At 38.6% G+C, this 19068-nt stretch overlaps 1 protein-coding gene across 2 annotated transcripts in view; it reads right to left on the reverse strand.

The window, feature by feature from the left end:
• The window catches only part of COL8A1 (collagen type VIII alpha 1 chain), a 155156-nt gene extending 138061 nt beyond the window's left edge, over window positions 1-17095 (reverse strand). Inside the window, exon 1 of one of the 2 annotated variants that reach the window (XM_077118609.1) lies at window positions 16950-17095. The gene's annotated coding sequence lies outside the window, so the exon portion shown is untranslated. The remainder of the gene's footprint in view (window positions 1-16949) is intronic. The other variant, XM_077118610.1, reaches the window with a different exon arrangement.
• Between the last annotated feature and the right edge of the window lie 1973 nt (window positions 17096-19068).

Genomic DNA, 19068 nt, shown 5'->3' on the forward strand with positions numbered 1-19068 from the left:
TTGGCTCTATTGGAAATGCAGATCAAGACTATAATGAGATACTACCTCACACCTATAAGAATGGCTGCTATTAAACAAACAAAAAACTATAAATTGTTGGAGAGGATTGGAGAAACTGGGACACTTATGCAGTGCTGGTGGGAATGTATAATGGTGAAGTCACTATGTGAGACTGTTTGGCAGTTCCTTAGGAAACTAAATATTGAGTTGCTCTATGACCCAGCAATAGCACTACTTGGTATATACCCAGAAGAGGTGAAAGCAATGACACAAATAGACATGTGCACACCTATGTTCATAGCAGCATTATTCACAATTGCCAAAAGATGGAAACAAACCAAATGCCCATCAACAGACAAGTGGATCAACAAAATGTGGTTCTGGAGAGGCTGGGCTAGGTTTCAGGATATATCTGGATCAGGGACCCATCCTGAGGTTGTAGGCTTCTGAAAAGTTACTCTAGTGCCTAGAACACTTGTGAAATCTTATATATTGCCCTAGGTGTTCTTTCCATCATACGATGGAATATTATCTAGCACTAAGACAAAATGACGTCTTGAAGCACATGATAAGATGGATGAACATTGAGGACATAATGTTGAATGAAATTAGCCAGACACAAAAGAATAGATGCTGTATGATTCCACTTTTATGACCAACATAAAGATGTAATCACAGGTTTATAATATAGAACATAGGGAAATTAGAGATACATAGAAGCTAGAGATGGGTGAACCGTTAGCCAATGAGGTTGAACTCCAATGTAAGGGCATATATAGAAGTGAAGGTGGTTCTCTAGTGGGTCTAGAAGTAATATTACCATATTGAAGGTGAACAAGATGGAAAGGGGGTGTATAAACCTATGTGTCCTACTGATTCATACTAGAAATATGAATTAGTTCTCACAAGAATTACTTCAAAGATATGATTCTTTTACAAAGAGTATTTAAGTCCAGGGTTCAGGGGGAAAATTGCTATTGCATGCTATGAGCTTTGTTCAAAAGGAAACCATCAGCACTACCACAGCAACAGCAGAGGTAAATAATGGGGTGAGGGACTAAGAGTTAAGAAGAGGTTTAGATTTCCTATTTGGCAAAGGTGTGTTTATTGGTTTTCTTTCACTTGGGAACAATGAAATTATCGAAAATTGAGAATTTTGATGATCTGTGGACTCTGGGCCCTCTACATGATGCCCAATGAATGCAGTGGCTGGAGGATGCACTGACAGAGGAGTAGATTGGTGAATGATGGTGTATACTTATGAGCGAAGGTTGTGCTGCTACAAAAAGGAACAAAGTCGTGCGGCATGCAACAATGTGAATGAACATGTGGGACATTTGCTGGACAAAATAAGCCAGAAACAAAAGAAAAAGAATGGTATGGTTACCTTTAGAAAAAGCTTATAAGAAAACAGGGATCTAGATTGTAAGCTTTTAGTGCAGACACATGAAGTCCGGAGTGGTGATTATCATTTCTGAATTTTGAGAGGCTGTTATATATATATATATAACCTGATATTTAGAGGTAAGAACAAAGCCGAACAGGTTGGGATTAAAGTAATTCAGAATATAGGGGTAAGGAAGACAGTGGCTATACTTCAGAATCATATATACTCTTTGAGACCAATAGAAGAAAGATTTATTTGGTCTGGAACTGAAATTTTCTGTAGTACATAATTTAATTCAACCTATCTGTATAGCTCATTTGAACAATTGAAACACAGGGAGCACAGACTAAGAAAGAGGTCCTTTGATCCTGTATAGATTATTGTAATGCTTGGATACATCCTAGAATATATCAAGCAGATAATCAAAAAATTTTGGCAAAGTCCCCTGAGGGAGGGTAGAAAGACTATGGAACCATTAAACCTTACCATCAGGGAATCCCCTGATACTGTGTCAAACTTTAGGGATACCCAAATCAGTAGGCCATGACATTGATTATGAAGCTTATTCTTGTGAATCTTATGTAGGTAGCAGAGAAGCTTAGACTACCTATACACATGCCTAAGAGTTACTTCTGGAGGACTCTGTTGTTGCTCAGATGTGGCCTCAGTTTCTCTAAGCCCAAGTCTGCAAGTGAAATCATTGCCCTCCCGGCTACGTGGGACATGGCATCCAGGGGTGAAAGTCTCCCTGGAGAATTGGGAGATGACTCCAGGGATGAATCTAGACCTGACACTGTGGAATCAACAATTCCATCCTGAGCAAAAGGGGGGAAAAGAAGTGTAACTAATAAAGTATCAGTGGCAGAGAGAGTTCAGAGTTGAGAGGCTACCCTGGAGGTTGCTCTTATGCAAGCTTCGGTTAGACCTTGCTACCTATCATAACCTGCCAACTCTCAACTAGGACCATTCCAGCCAATCCTAAAGAATACCTAGGGCAATATATGAGATTCCACAAGTGTTCCAGGCACTAGAGTAACTTTTCAGAGGACTAAAACCTCAGGATGGGTCCCTGGTCCAGACATGTCCTGAAACCTAGCCCAGCCTCTCCAGAACATCAGATAATTCCATCTCCATACCCCATATTAGTGACACACCCTTCCAATATGAAAAATTTAGAATTGCCATAGCCCAAACACCCTAAAGAGAGGGATGGAAAGCTCAAACATGATGCTGGAGTTATACAGAGGGGTTAAGATTTAACCAAATGAATATGAATGCTGAGTCATTAAATTGATATCTCTTTTAGTCTCCAGTATTTTAGAATAGCTAGAAGTAAAAACCTAAAATTGTGAAGTGGTAACCTATGTCAAACTTTGAAATATGTTCTACAACTAATTGTGGTGCTGTGCTTTGTTATGTATAGCTTTTTTGTATATATGTTGTTTTTCACAAAAAAAGAAGGAATAAAAGTCGATTGTGATGATAAAAAATATTTACACCCTCTAGCCTCCTATATTCTGGAGCACCTAGAAGGAAAAATCTGAGAGGATTGTATGGTAGCCCATGACAAACAAACTCTGGGATCTGTTCTGTAACTACTTGTTGAAGAGTGCTTTGAAAACTATTGCTTTTTTATTTCTTTGCTTTGTATATATGTTACACTATACAATAAAAAAGTTTAAAAAAATCCTCTAGCGTGTTTAAATGAAGAATTGCCTAACAACTGCGTGTTATAAATTGTAAATTATCATTAATTATTTAATTATTATTATCATCATGATTTATAGGTTATTTTCATATTTAAAATTTCCCAAATTAAGAACTTTTCTAATACTCCTTTGCTGATGTGGCAACAATGAATTGTATTACATAAAAGCAAAGTACCAAACATCTTCTGGTACTTACTCTTTGGAAAAGAAATCACAGATTCTTTCTCTAGCCACTGGCTCATGTCAGGTGATGGGAATTTTAGTTATATATATATATATATAAATGTGGTTTAAGCACACGGAGTTTTTTTATGGATAAATATTAAAAAATTAGGCATTGAATGTTATTGCTTTCTTTACCATTAACTCTAGAGCTTGCTTATGCTACCATTTGTAACTATTTTACAAGTCAGGGGAAAATACACACCCACAATTTTTCCTTGATGTTGTCTGACTCATGATATCAGGATAAATTATTTTATTTTATTATTATTTTTTTTAAAGTTTTCATTGAAAGGTTTTCCAGTCACTCCAAATAAACTTAGCTGTGAATGGAAAAGATACAGCTGACTGTCCTGGCTCCTTGAGCGGCTTTTTTGCTCTTGTCCCACATTTAGTTGAGTCAGAAGGAAAGCATGTGGTGTGGCCAACCTCTGAAATCATTAAACATCTCCTGTAAACTGTTGTTGTTAGAGACTCACTCAGGTTTATTTTCTAAAGGCCTCTTAATAAGACAGCATCTAATTTGCAGCCAGACTGTTTGGTCACTTTGAGCTCTTGGCTTTGCATGGTTGGCCTGTTGGTATGATGATTCCTAAAGAACCATTGGTAAAATAGCAAGTGCCAGCGGGACATCAAATTCCAAAGACATGCTACCTCCCCTGACCTGCTTGCGAGGATTCAGCCTTCTTTAAGTGCCTCAGGTTGTTCACTGCAGAATACATTAATAGAAGCAGAAATGCCCTGGGAAAAATCTATGACCTAAGAACTACTTTCATTTAGAAAGTGGCGAGATTTCAGGAGGAAAAAAAAAACAAACTTCTGTTAGCTGAACTTGTTTCAGCTACCCGGGGATAATCTTTCTCTGTCAAAATGGTCATATTGAAGAGTGAAGCAATTTTCTTTCAGCAAGTATTTAAAACATGTTTTTCCCCAAAAATGAAAACAAGAGAAGAAATGGTAATGAATAATGTAACCTACTCTTTCAGAGTCCAGCCCAAGTCCATCTTCATTTCATTTTTGTTTGTATAGTGTAATAAAAGACCCAGGTAATGATATAGTGACATTCTGGGGGAGTTTAAGCCACTACAAAAGGAAAATATTATTTATACTCTTTTACTTATTATACATAAAGTGGAGGAGATTTCTTTAAGATAGTATAACAGAGGCAGACCTCAGTAGTCAAGCAATGCATTGTACACAAAATTTATTGAGCACTACTCATGTCATGGGGAAATATAAAAAAGCACAACTTATTCATTTATTTTAGTAATTTATATTCTCACCAAGTGATACCAGACATAAAAAAAGTTGAATACTCTATAGCCTCTAGACACATGTGGTATATACTTTTGAATTTAAATAAATTAAAATAACATAAAATAAAAGATTCAGTACTTCAGTCACACTAGCCACATTTCAAGTGTTAAGTAGCCGTATGTGGCTCAGATATAAAACATGAACTCCTCAGGTACAGAATATTTCTGTCATTGCAGAAAGCTCTATTGGCCAGCCCTGATTTATTCTGCACTTTAAAGGTAACACATTGTTGATACTGAATGTGAGTACCTGGCAGTTGACAATAAGGAAGGATCAAAGAAGAGTGCAATAGTTAATGGGGCTGATTATGGTGAATTGGATAGGTAAAGAGGAGAGTAGGGAAACACCTTCAGTAGGGAAAAGGAAAAGAATGTTTTGGGGAGTAATAGCTCATCAGCCTAGGTCAAGTTTCTGTGATAGATGGTGAGGGATGAAAATGGAAAGACGGCTCGGGTGAGATAGAATCTCAAGCTAAGGTGCTCATAAGGCCATTGAATATTTTTGAGCAGAATACTGATAGTTCTGGAACAGTGGCGTAATCCAGCAAACAGTTTTCTTTATATTATTTGGTAGAGAAGGCCAAAAATTAATACTAGCACACCAAATGTGTGGTCCAAGATGAACTCTATCTTTTCCCACATGGTTAGCCTAGAATTGTTAAAGCTTTATTAACAATGTGTATGTATATATGAGTGTGTGTGTGTGTGTGTGTGTGTGTGTGTGTGTGTGTGTGTGCGTGTATCTTTGTTATGGGGTGAGGAAAGAGAAAAGATATGGAAACTCGGTTTTAGTCATTTCTTCTGGCCATTGGGAAGTAATGTTGATAATCTCAGGAAACCATAGGGATATCCAGGTATTCTAAGTTTGATTCAGAACTTTGCTCCTTTCTAGGACACTCATGGGTGTTCGTTTTGGTCAAGGAAACTTTTCAGAATGGAAAGGAAACATTGTGCTTGGAAATATCCTGATTATATCAAGGCTTCAAGAAGGGACTTAGGTCAAATTGTGTCTTCTTAAAACTGTCTATGGAACTAGAGAAAAGCATATTTAGGGGCTTTTCATGCACCATCATCCAATTTTATTCTTCTGCTCACATTTTTTCCTTTCCTCCTTTTCATATTATGTGTCAAGCAACGGGGATGCAGAGATAAATAAGACATGATTCTTTCTGCAAGGAGTTCATAGTCTTGTATGGAAATAGATAAATAAATGCCTTTACACAGTGGAAATGACCATGCTAGGGCTGTGCACAGAGTACTGCAGGGACATAGAGGGCATTGAGGAGGTACTTAATATAGCCAAAGTGGTGGCAGATGGAGAACCAGGCTGGCTGCAGTCATGTCTTCACAGAGGAGAAGATATTTGATCTGAATCTTAGAGGAGGAGTACAAATGAATCCAGTAGACAAAGTGGGGGACACTGTGTACAGCAAGGGAAGAGCAGTACACAGCCAAGAAGTACGGCAGAATAAGACCATGTGGAAAGAGCTAGACTTTGCTTCCTCTTTTGGCCTTAGCACAGCACAGAGTAAGGACTTGGGGTCTACTTACTTCTATATCAACCCTTCCTTCAGGTTAAGGAGTAGGTGTAGACAGCAGAGACATCTGCTTATATGACTCCCGTGGCTTGGAGGAGCATTTAAATTTACTAACTCTTATCATCTGGCTATGGATTATAGCAAAGTAACACCAAAGAGAAAGATCTGGGGAGCCAGATACAAGTTTGTTTACCACACTGTAATAATGTCTTTGTTCTAGTCTGTTTCTCATAAAATCACGCAAGTTTGTGTTGCCTAAGGAATGACATGCTAGACTGTCATCCTCTTTACCAGATTGATGCCAAGCAACTTGTGATCATGTTGGGAGAGTTTATGGGGAAACCTTAACCCTTGTAAATTACTCTAAGAGAAATGACAGCTTTATTTTCTTTATTTTTTTTCCAGTTACACAGCTCTTACTTTTCTGGCTCAGAAATGACAGTATGTTTTTAGGAAAAAAATTCCAAAAAGAAAGAAATTAAAATCACTGTACTAAGCATGAAACAGAGCCAGTCCACAGTCTCTAGAAACAGAGCCACTGGCTTTCTTTCACTTAATGAGTCAAAGGTCTTCTCATAGAGAGTTGATGTTTTTGCTCCCCTTTGTGTCAGGACAAACCATCACGAGAGGCAGCCAGAGTAGCAGGAAGACTATGAACTTTGGAGTGTCACCTGGATGAGAATACTGGGTCTGCCACATACTAATTGCATGACCCTAGGTAAGTTGCTTGACTGAGCGGGGACCCAGATTTTCTCATCTGTAAAATAGGAACAATAACTATCTTGTAGGGTTGATATGAGGAATAGATATAATGGAACAAGCACAAGTGTATTTTCCTATTAGATACTTAATAAGTAGTATCATTATAACTATTAAGGATATGTTTGAGTTTCTCCTTTCTCCCTTGGATGACTATAAGCTACATACTTTCTTAAAGGAGAGGATGCTAACTCTGGCCATTTTTGGGTTAGACATTATCTTTGCGAAAAGAGATTTTCCAAAGTAGGACCTATAGGGAAATTGTGAATTTGATTAGGGTTGAGAGGAGGCTGTCATAGATATACCAAATAATTCCTGATGTAGAAAGTTATACCAGGGAAATGTATTCCCTTTATGGGAATTAGCTCTTATTTATCACAAGAAAGCAAATGCTAAAGGATAACATTTGGCTGATGACTTTAGTTAATGAATGGTGGTAAAGATAAAAGAAAAATAACTGCTCTGAGATTGATGAGCTAGTTTATGGAATTATTTGAACTCCTTGTTTATTGAACTTTTTGTTCATTGTTGGCCATCTCTCTGTTTATAACAATACCCAGAGAGTGAGACAGAAGAGGGATGGAAGAAATGATTTCAATCTGTGTAATACTGTAAATATGTTTTGATAGAAATGTAGGTTGAAGATGCATAATAAGGGGGGAACAGAAAAAGAAAGAGAAGATTGTAAATAATTCCAGCATTTCTGTTATTATTTTTATTATTACTATAAAGAACTGAGCCATAAAAGAAGAACCAAAAGACATTCATCTCCTTCTTTTGTTCCTTTTATATATGGGTTTCTAAATCTACCACACTGGGATTGTTTTTATTTTATCATTTGACACAGAAAATAATCTCTATTGAAAATGTATATTACATAACAGTTAATATCATTGGAAGTACCATGTCCTAGTAGAACCTGAAATAATGAAGTTAAGCAGTGATTCTTGAACTGTTCCTAAGCTGTTCCATGGAATACCAGTTCCAAGAGATGATCTCAGGTAGGGTGGATCTGTTATCAAATACGCATAGGGACCACTTTACCATAACCTCTTTGGAGAATGAAAAAATATATATATAGCATATTAAAATTTCTGTGAAATCTTCAAGTGAACAAAATCATGTAATATTATTTGAGTACTTCTAAAACTTAATTGACCAGAGAGACTTTTTTTGCATAAATTCCTATTAATGTCTCATTTAGTAGTAATGAGACATTACTACAAATAGTAGTACTATTTTTGAAACATGTTTTGGAAAATGTTGAAGTAGAGGGACACAAAGATTTTAAATAATATAGCAGTAATTATTAAAAAAGCATGTTTGTGTAGTTAAAATAGGCTTTTAAGATCATAAAACTTTTTTTGTATGTGTGAGGATTCTCTTTTGACTGGTGTAAAAATCTGCATAGGTATATATATTATTAGAATAAAAATTAAAAACATAGTACTGTACCACACAAAAGTGAACACTAGTATAAACAATGGACTATACTTAGTACAATTATGGGAAAAATTGTACTATTGAAAGTGTTCTTTCGTGAATTGTAAAAAATATACCATACTAATGTAAGGTGTTAATAATAGGGTGGTACATGAGAATTCTATATTTTATGCATGATTTTTCTGTAAACCTACAACTTCTCTAATAAAAAAATATCAGAATGGTGAACATATAGGTCTTTTGAAACTTTATAAGTCATACTTTAATTATTGCTTCTTTTTCTTTTTCCACTTATGCTTGAACTTATTTGGTCTTTTGAGGCATGTGGGATTATTCTCTGTATTCTAAGAAACAAGACTGTTTCTGCTACGTCTTGGAAGGTTATGTGAGCACCCATCTGGGATTTTATTCTCTTTTGGAATTATATTCTATTTTGACTTGATTCTATATAAATCCCATAAGCCATTCCCAGGTGTCTGTATATACAATACATTCACCACAGTAACAGTAGCAATGTAAGCTTAAGAAGCATGATTTTGCAAAATATTTGCCAAGATTGCATGCATTTCTAAATAGCAAAGAGAGTGGTTATTTGACAATTTCTTTTTTTTTAAGATAAAGACATGCAGATGATCAGTGACTTGGCCCCAGGCCCCAGAGAGAGGCAACGTGTTTTTGAAATTAGAATCCTGAAGGATTTCTGGAATGGTGGATTTCCAGGCTATAAGCATACCAATTCCATAGCTTCATCTCTAATGACATCAGAAATAGCCTTAGAGAGAGGATTGCTCTGTGAACATCATAATTTTACAGAGTGAGCAACCTTTCTCTGGTATGCCAAAGAATTATTTTTTAATGGTCCTAATTGATCTCTATCCCCCAAAGGGCTCTGAATTATGCAAGTGTTTCAAGTCTTGACAAGCCATCCCCACACACCTGTGCAATGGAAACGTTCAATGAGAGGTATTCACTTTAGTCTAGGCAAGACCCAGGCAGCTCTCTGCAGAGGCCCAGATTCAGGAAAGCAGGTTCTGGGCCACCTTGTTTGGATAAGCTTGTTGGGCCCATTTCTGTTTCTTCTTTTCAGCTTTCTTCCCCCTACCCTACTGACAGGGAGCATCTAGCCATGACAAGGCACAGGACTTCCCCTTTGAACTCCTAAGATCATTTCAGTTCTTGGTCCTCTATACGCTTGTCTCTCACAAACCCAGCTGACAGGGTTTGTTTATTACTGAATTGTGCATTTAGATTTGGTCTTGGCTGGTGACAGCTTTGGAAAGAACATTTTCTAAGATTGCTTTCTTTGGTTTCTCTTAAATAAATTTCTACAAGCCTGGACGTTTCTGGTTCTGCTGAAATGTGGTAGATTTATTCCTAGAGGCTTAAATTAGGATTTTTAAAAAAGAAAACCAACAATGCGATACGCTACGCTGGGACATTTCAGCCACTGGTTCCAAAGGATGCACCCTGCTCTGACTTCTATCAGAAAAATTCAAACCTAAAGGCCCCCTCTGGAAATAGGACCACTTTCTATTCTGATACACTCAGCCCCCTGGTGCCCTCTACTGTTCAACGGCCTCTACTTCTCTGCCTATTTGGGCAGCAGGGCACTGGAATAAACCAAGATGGGGGAGGAGGATTAGAAATGTAGTTAAACTACACTTGGAATTGTGATCAAGTAGCACAGTTTTTCTGTTGATCCCTTTTCTTCCCTCATTTTTTCTGACCTCAACAATCTTGCCTACTTAATTCACAAAAGCTTAGCTCCTCCCAGTTCTCTCTTCCTGTACCTCTCAGCCTTACCTTATGTCTACCTTTTAATAAGAGGCTACTTGTTTGTATTAATAGCACTGATGAACACCACGATCCTTGGCCTTTGAGACTTGGCAGTCCCTAAGTAGATATTTTAAAAGAAATATAGCAACGCACAATCATCCCTTTGGATTTATGAATCAAGTTATCTTTAGAGAAACGTGGAATGATGTAGGAATATAACAGTGGATGGTGGCTGGCAATACGTTTCCCAGTGGCCTCATGACGATGCTCCTCAGCCAGCTCTTAAGGTTATCTGTCCTCCTGTGGACCGAAGGCACCTGTGGCTAAGTCCCTCTGCAGCCTAATGACCACATTTCTGCATAAACCAGCCAGGGTTACCCAAATACATGAAGCCTCTATTATAGAGGCATTAACCCAGACTTCCAGAAGAACAGCTGCTTTATTTAGTTAACAGAGAGGACTGGAGACGCTCCCTGACAGGCTGGATACATTTTATTTCCTGGGGAAGCCAACAGCTGACACCCACACCCAGGCCTATTCAGTTAGAGTTGGAAAAGTAGCACATGAAATAATTAATTGTTTTTAGTTCCAGCACATCAAATGATGCCAATGTCAAAATATCCTGTGAAGTAAACATAACAAAAAGAGAGCTTATAAGAGACGGTTCTTCAAGGAAAACTTACTTAATTGTATGTTTTCACAATGATGCTTAGTCACAGACTCTGTAAATTTAACATAAAATAAATCAATTTCTGAAACACAATTGCTGTTTCAAAGAGATGCATACAATTGTCAGGCATGCTTTAGAGGAAAGTGAAGAAGCATCTGGGGTTATATTTGTCCACTATTCAGGGTAAATTGTTTCAATAAACAATAGAAGAATATTCTTTTCTACCTTCATCACTTTCTATGTTGGAGTAACTACACATTACCAGTAATTTTGTTATCTTAGCAGAGAACATTTTGACTACTTGACATCCATGGAGGTACTATCTTAGGCCAGGGTCAGGTCTAAAATGAGGTGAAATGAGGCTCTCTTCCCAGTGGAAGTTGGGTCAAGGGTTAAGAAGAATTTTAATAGATGTCATATTAACAAGGTCTTAATTCGTGACACAGTCCCCAAGTAGAATTGTTCTGAAAGAAAACTGACCCAAAGAGACATCATCTCTCAAACATTTGAGAGTGTCTGGGATCAAACAATCATATCAAAATCTTTTCTCCAGCACCTCAAAACTGTTTGGGGTCTCTCCTATTTCAAAAAAATGAACTTTCTTATCTGCACCCTCCTGACTCTACTTGATCATCGATGTGTCATTACCCAGCTCTAGCCTATATCCTCCAGCCCTTGGGTTCCTCAGTGTCCTCTCTGTACATTTAGTGTTTATTTGTCTTTTTTTCTCATTAAAGACCTGGGAAGGTGCATTTTTGTTCAATTGTCAATGCATCATCTGTTGGGTGGTGAGGGGGAAGGTTATGCTGCAAAGCATCATATATTAATACAATTGTCCTGTCACATAAATACTGGAACTACATTTTAAGCCTGCTATAAAAATAACATAATTTCTACCACTTAGGTTAATGTGGGACGGACAAATGAAAGTACTTCAGGCAGGGAAATGTTTTAGCCATTGCTAAGGCAACATGAACCCCCTATATTTTCTAAAGCAAAGGAAATTTCAAATCTTGTATATTTGAGATTTGAGTCCCTACATGTACCTTAAGGCTCCTTATAGGGACTTATAAGGAAGGAGTCAAGAAAAAGGCATATTATATGCCTGGGGTTTTAATTTTTTACTCAGCAGCTACTATGTGCCTGGCCCTAGAATGGAGGAAAAACATATGAGATTCCTGGGATGGTGCTGGCTGATGATTTCACTCCTCATAGGGATTTTTTTTTTTTTTTGGCATGCATGGTCTGGGGATTGAATCCAGGGCTCCCACATGGAAGGTGGGCATTCTACCACTGAACCATCCGTGCACCCCTTCGTAGGGATTTTTATCACTGACTCACAGACATTCCATAGTAGAGGTACAGCAATGCTCTAAAACCTTTACCAGATTTAGATTTCTGAGAACCCTAAACTCACGTCATCATCCATATCATAAGCTCCTAAAGAATTTTCAGTATAATCAGAGACACCCTAGATTCACACCTCATGGGGAGACACACTTTAGTTATCTGAGAGAGCACTAACTGGAGAGTTTGACTACATGAACTTCAGCTCTGATTCTGCTATACTCTTCTGGGTGACCCCGAGTAAGATATCAACCTGTCTGAGCTTTTCTCATCTATAAAATTAACTTTTAGTTAAATTAGCTCAAAGATATCTTCCACATTTATATTTTGTGATACTTTCAAAAAGTTTTTTTTTTTTTTTTTTTTTTAATTCCTGAGAAGTTAGAACAGGGGATGGATAAATGAAAGTGCTCAGAAACCTCATTTCTGAGAGTGTCAGAGGGCAAGTAGCAATTTTAAATTACCTTTCTTCTAGGCATATGAATCAAGGTTTAGAAAAATGTGAAATCTTTTAATTGGTTGGAATGAAAAATTTACATTCTACTTAAGAGAAGAATGAGGAAACTTTGAGTTATGAGAAAAGCCACAAATATGAGTGGTTCTCCAGAGAGCTGATGTTTAAGAAGTGAAAAGATTTAAATTTCTTCCTTCTTCCTGTGAAAGAAAAAGAGTGTGGCAAAGAGGGGTCATGGCTGCACCTACAAACAGCAAAAAAGTTGTGTTTAGGGGAGAAAAGGGGCCAGCCTTTGTTTTCTAAGAAGGAAAATGGACCTGAGCCCAAAATCAATAGAGGAGATTGAAGGTGAACTAGCAGGTGTGTTTTATTGTTTTAATAATCAACTATAATTTCTATGGATTGTTTTGTTTTTAGGCTACATTAAGAAATTAGGGTTTGTTATTATTTTTAGTTGATTATTCAATGGTCAGTTTTTGGAGAACATTTTTATTTTATTCACTTCAGTTTGTTTCGATACAGTTTTAATGGCTGTGGGGATTTAAGGACACATTGCTCTCTGAGTATAGACATTTCAGCCTTGTGTGATTCTCGTTCACTCCTTTCCTCCAAATCTATTTGCTTGAGGAAAGACTATAAAGAACCTCCTTTCTCAAAAAATAAACGCAGTTACTAAAGTGATAGTGGAATCCCTGAATGGTGACTTCTCTCTGTGGGTGCTCAAACATGGTTACCTCTTTCTTCTGCCCTTTACTGCAGAGGGAAAGGGGGAAGTTTAGCAGAACTATCATTTGGCCCTTTGGGGTATAAACTGTGGTTGACAAAGTCCTGTTCACTGGATCTTTTTCGTGATATCCCTAACATTTGTGAACAACTTATTCTATTTATTCCTAGATTCTTTAGGTAATGAGGGGTCCTTTTCACTCAATGCTAAAGTGAAAGAGTCTCAGAATTCCAAAGGGAACTCATTCTCTCCTTAATCTCCTCCTCTCCTTTATTTTCCTTCTTTTTTTCACTCAATAGCAAGAATAGTGCACCTCTCTCAAGACTGCATGCTAGTCTTAATATCAAGACCTTCTTTAAATTATGCACAGATATGTTTATGTGGAATGGGTTGAAGAGAAGGAAATCCAAGTAGGAGGAAAAACTTTGTCTTCAAAGGTTACTTGGAGTACCAGAAGTTGGGAAATGTGACCTCAGTCACATTGCAAGTTGCCATATCAAGATGGGTGACCACGGATAAAGAAGAGTAAATTGCGGCTTCTAACTTGAACAGAATACCCAACATTGGGCCCTTCAGGAGAATTAGGGTTGGTTTTGTTGATACGAACCACACATTAGTTAAGAAATGTGTTCTGAGGGTTTTACACCCACAATAGAGTTTTAAAAATTATGACCGTCAAAGTTCTGTGGGTTTTAATGTGGGGCAGACTTGAAATCATCCCGGCTTTTAGGACTGAGCTGTTTCCTTTTGTTAGAGAAGGGAGAACAAGGAGTCTAGCCAGTTCAGATGGATTTCAACTTACTAGTAGAAATATTCACAATGATAATAAACAAACACACACAAAAACAAAAGCAGAAATGTTTTTTTTTTTGTCCTTCACCATCCCTCTATGCTCCACATAAATGAGTACAATAAGAAGTTGCTTTTTTGATCTTTCTCTTTTCATAGACCACTTCTAAGATTCCTCCCAGCTTTCCTCTCAATTTTCTACTGGTCTCCACACTGATTCCCTTGAGTTGTGTTTTATGAATGGGAATAAAGTGGTATCACTTTCTGATCACATAATGAACACCATTTTTTATAATTTCTTTCTTTCTTTTTTTTTTTTGCATGGGCAGGCATTGAACCTGGGTCCCTGGCATGACAGGTGAGAATTCTGTCATTGAACCATCGTTGCACTGCTCTATAATTTTGAGTATAGTAGAAATGAGTTATTTCTCTAGGCAGGACAAATCCTCTAAAATCAGCACAGCCCTCTCTCCATGCCTCTGGTGAAAAATGCAGCCACTCACCTTTTCTTTTTTGAGCAACATTAGAGAGTGATTCAAAACCTACTGGAATGGTGTTGCTTACATATGGCATGAACTTGATCTAAAGGCAGCTCTGTAATGGCATAAAGAGGAGACACATGCTAGGACTCCACATGCTGTGCAAAAGGTAAGTGGGAGATATTGGGATAACTACACAAAACCTCCCACTGATTTTTTTAGAAATTAAGAAGGGAAGTGTTATCTGGCCTGATATGTATCCTAGGGAGAAAGAATCAATTTAAGTGTCTGGTAAAGGCTCCAAGGAGAGTTAGATCATGAGCAATCTGAGATGCAATCACCCAGTTACTTAGTTGGTTGAACTTGATGGCACATTGGGAAGGCACTGACTATTAAATGGTTCATAGCTGGTAGAATGGATTACCTGCCAGGAAAAGCTGAAGTAGATCCCTGGAGAACACTTTTTACACCCAATTTAGGAATAACAGGGAGCTCTTTTACACTGGAAGCATCATCTCTCCCACCAAAAACATAATTTCTCTGAAGAGGATCTGGTGAATGAAGCAGTGTATCTTTGTGAAAGAAGCCAGACAGGTACTACCATAAGAATGAACTTGGATGGCCACACACTTGGCTTGGCTTTGTCCCATACCTGTCCTCTGAGCATGGTTGAGTACCCACTTACATCAGATATGAAGCAAGCAGTCTGCACTGGAGCATGAGATAAAAGGTATTTTAATATGCTCAGGTCACATACAATTTTGACGAACAGTAATTTTAAATTATTTCCTTAAAGGAAACCATACTCCTTACAATATTTTTTTTTCAAATGAAGCAAAATTTCACATGACAGAAAATTTTACATATGACTCTTTCATTTCATAATAGCATTGAATCCCTTCTACCCCAAACACATTTTTTAAAATATCTGCTAATTCTTTCGATGTGCAAAAGATAAGGAGAAATGGTTTGGAAGCTCTTCAATTAAACATCTCATAGTCCTAGATTCTTCAATAAAGTAGAGTTTTTTAAAGTTTCTGTGAGTTTTTCCTTTTTATTTGATAGAATTTTCCTTTTCATTGGTTTCAATAAACAAATCCCCAAAAGTGAAACTTTTTCCCTCTTACTTTAAGAACCTTAAGGGCCAAAATAGTGGTGTGGTTTCCTGACTGGCAGCTTTGGTTTGCCTACTCAGAGAGGTCTTGTGCAATCCCCGGGTAAACATTTGAAGAGGGTTTGTCTCTCACATGAGAGAAAATCATCCCACATAGCCCACAGATTTTGATGCCAAACTTCATGGACCAAGAGTCTGGTTTTAAGGAACTAGCCGTGGAGTATGTTTTTCCTTTCACAGGTGCACAGCACTCATTCCTGGACCTCACAAATAAGAAGATTGACCAGCCCTTAAAAAAGAGAGTAGCCTAAAAACTGGGTATCTCTATGAGAATCCAGTGCTGCTGACCAGGTAGGTTTTAACCTACTAGATGAGGGAAGAAGGGTGGTAGGCAGAGTTAGAACTTCCAAAGCTTTTCTCGTTTTTTCTTTACAACCATCTGGTGTACATAGAAGTATTGTATAATCTGGCCTGTATTTTTTTTTCACTGTGAAGCATATTGAAAAGGTTTTTGTTTAGGTGTGTGCCTAGAAGCCCATGAAGTTCTTTTCTATACTTTCTTAGTTCTAACACAATTCTCATTTTAGGGAATCTTGAAAAGATCATTTTGTAAGAGTACATTCTGCCCAAACTTGTTAATTTGGATGTATTCTTTCCTATCTACATGCCACCTGATGACTGTCCCTGTGCAAATGACACCCATTCTCATCATTTTTTCCAAGCACTTAAACCTGGAAAGATATTTTTTAAAGAACTCAGAAGCTGTCTTGGGGGTTTGGAAAACATTGGAAAATTATTAGCAGACCTTTTGACTGAGCTATTTTTAGGAAGCTAATTGTGTTCTTTTAAAGTACATTTTTGACAATAGGACAAAGTTTTCCTTGCCCCCACTGTTACGTGAAATACTTATAATGAAAAACGTCAGCAAAACGCCTCAAACAGATACATTTTAACCTCAGCAACCGTCAGCCACAGGGGGGAAAGGAATTTCGAAAGGGAAAAGGTTTTTGCAGTATTTATGCTGCTGTTTCTGCCCAAAATGAGGTTTTATTTTACCGTTCAAACAGAAGTTTGTTTTCAAACCAGTTGCTACTTAAAGGAGCAGCTAATCAGGCATCCAGGAAAATCGCCTCTAACCAAACCGTCAGCGCCTCGACCGGGCATGTTTTATTTCCCCTTAACAGCCCCTCCTAAGACAGATGCCTGAAGAAGGGTTACTTACCTTGAGTAAGTAAGATCCAGAGAGGCTGGGGGTTCCCAGAAGAGACGATCAGGAAAGTGCTCTGATCCACCGCTGGTAACATGCACTTGGCTTTTATGTACAGGTGGGAGGAGCTGCTCCTCACAGTAGGTGGGCAGGAAAGCGGCGGCGGACGGCGGGCGGGCAGCCCCCGGGAGGGGCGGGGAGGGCAGGACGCGGAGCCGGTAAAGAGGGAGGAGAGAGGGGGAGAAGGAAAGGAGGGAGGAGTAGGAGCGGAGGAAGAAGTGGAAACGGGAGAGACGAAGTTCAGAGAAAGAAAAAAAGAGAAGGAGGAGAAATAGAGAAAGATGGGGAGAAAAAGAATGTGATACTGAGAGATACCGAAACACGCAAGACCTGGGAGGAAAGGGGAATTGGATTATTTCGGTTGTCAGGATTTATGGGGAAGAGTAGTTGTGGACGGCTACTAAATTACTAAGTAGTGTGATTACTAAAGGTGCTTTCTGTGCGTTTTTAAAGCTAAATAACGGTTCAGAAAAATGGAAGGTTTGCTAAGCCAGGGAGAGGAGGGAAACTGGGCGTCAAAGTAGGAAACCCGAAGCGCTGGGCGAACCCGGCCAGGAACGTGGAGGGGACCCACGCAGCTGCGAGCCGGGCAGCCCCCCGAGCCCGCGCCGCAGTCCCGGTTCTACCCATGAAACCGTCGTGGCTCCTGGTAATGCGTATTTGAGAAAAAGTTCTCATTGTACTGCCTGCAGTGTGCAGCCTCCGGAGCCCTCTCTTTGAGGCTTCCACAGCATTAAGGTCATCCAGCCAGGGCGGGCAGGATCGGCAGAGGCTTGCTGATGGAGAAAGGAACCTCAAAACCCGCTTTGGTCCTGCGACATCTGCTTATATAACAGAGGGTATCAGGGCTCTCTGCCCTCTGGTTCTTTTCGGTATTGGAAAAATTCTCACTCCTAACAATTGGGAAACGTCTTGGTGCCCCAGTCCTCTGTTTTTTGGTGTGTCTTAAACTTTTAGGAGAGGATTCAATCAACAAGCGGTTGAAGGATCAGGCTGGAATTTTAAAGAAATGCATTAAGAGAAAGAAAAACAAGCTCCTTTCGCTGCTGAGCGGTGACTCACTTCCCAACCCAAGCTTGATTTTTGCCACCAAAGGAATTAAAGCATTTCTAAGGAGCGAGGAGGGAAGGAAGGAGCACAAGAATGGATGGGTGGGCTGGGAACACTAAGGGGACTAACTGAATGCCAACCATAAGCTAGGCATGGTGTTAAAAATGTGTGTGAGTTTGTGTGTAGGTAGGTGGGTACATAGACACATCCAAACTTTTCAGCACTTGCGGTAAGCTAGGTATGATCCATATCCATATTGTACCAAAAAAAAAAAAAAAAAAGGAATCTCAAAAGGGATAAGCAACTAGCTCAAGGGAGAGCCACAGTTAGTGAGCTTGCAAAGCCCTCTTCTGTGCACCCAACTGCCGTAAAGAACACCCAGCCTAGTCTCAGGTTATATTCTGATGTCTTTGGGTTTTACCAGGATCCTAGAAATGAAAACTGGTGATCTAAAGCAGGGTTTCTCAGCCTCAGCACAATTGACATTTTGGGCCTGATAATTCTTTGTTGTAGGGTGCTGTCAGGTACATTGTAGAATGTTGAGTAGTATCCCAGGCCTCTTCCCACTAGATGCCAGTAGCACTCTCCCTGCCCTAGTCATGTGTCCTTTGGAGGACAAAATCCCTCACCCTCCAGTTGAAAAGAGACTGTCCACAACTGTAAAAGAGCATTTTAAAGGGACCCATGCTCAATTGAGCCCATCTGTGTAATTATCAAACTAACAGCCATTGTTTCCTTTGTAACTGATCTGATTCTCAACTGAATACTTCCTGGGGGTCAATAAAGTAGAACCCCATGTGCCAGGGGTATGAAGGAAGATTAATGATACATAAAACAAAATATTTGATGATCTCTATCGTAAATGGAAATTTGACATAAGGACAATTATTCAAATATTACTTGTGATGCTTGTGACATCTGATTATTTACTTAACATTTATAAATTTTCATCTCTATATCCCTATTTAAATTATATTCTACAACTTTTTTTGCTGCAAAGACGTTATATCTAGTGGTTTACTAG

Source organism: Tamandua tetradactyla, chromosome 10 (assembly GCF_023851605.1).
Source record: "Tamandua tetradactyla isolate mTamTet1 chromosome 10, mTamTet1.pri, whole genome shotgun sequence".
In the NCBI taxonomy this organism is placed as follows: domain Eukaryota; kingdom Metazoa; phylum Chordata; class Mammalia; order Pilosa; family Myrmecophagidae; genus Tamandua; species Tamandua tetradactyla.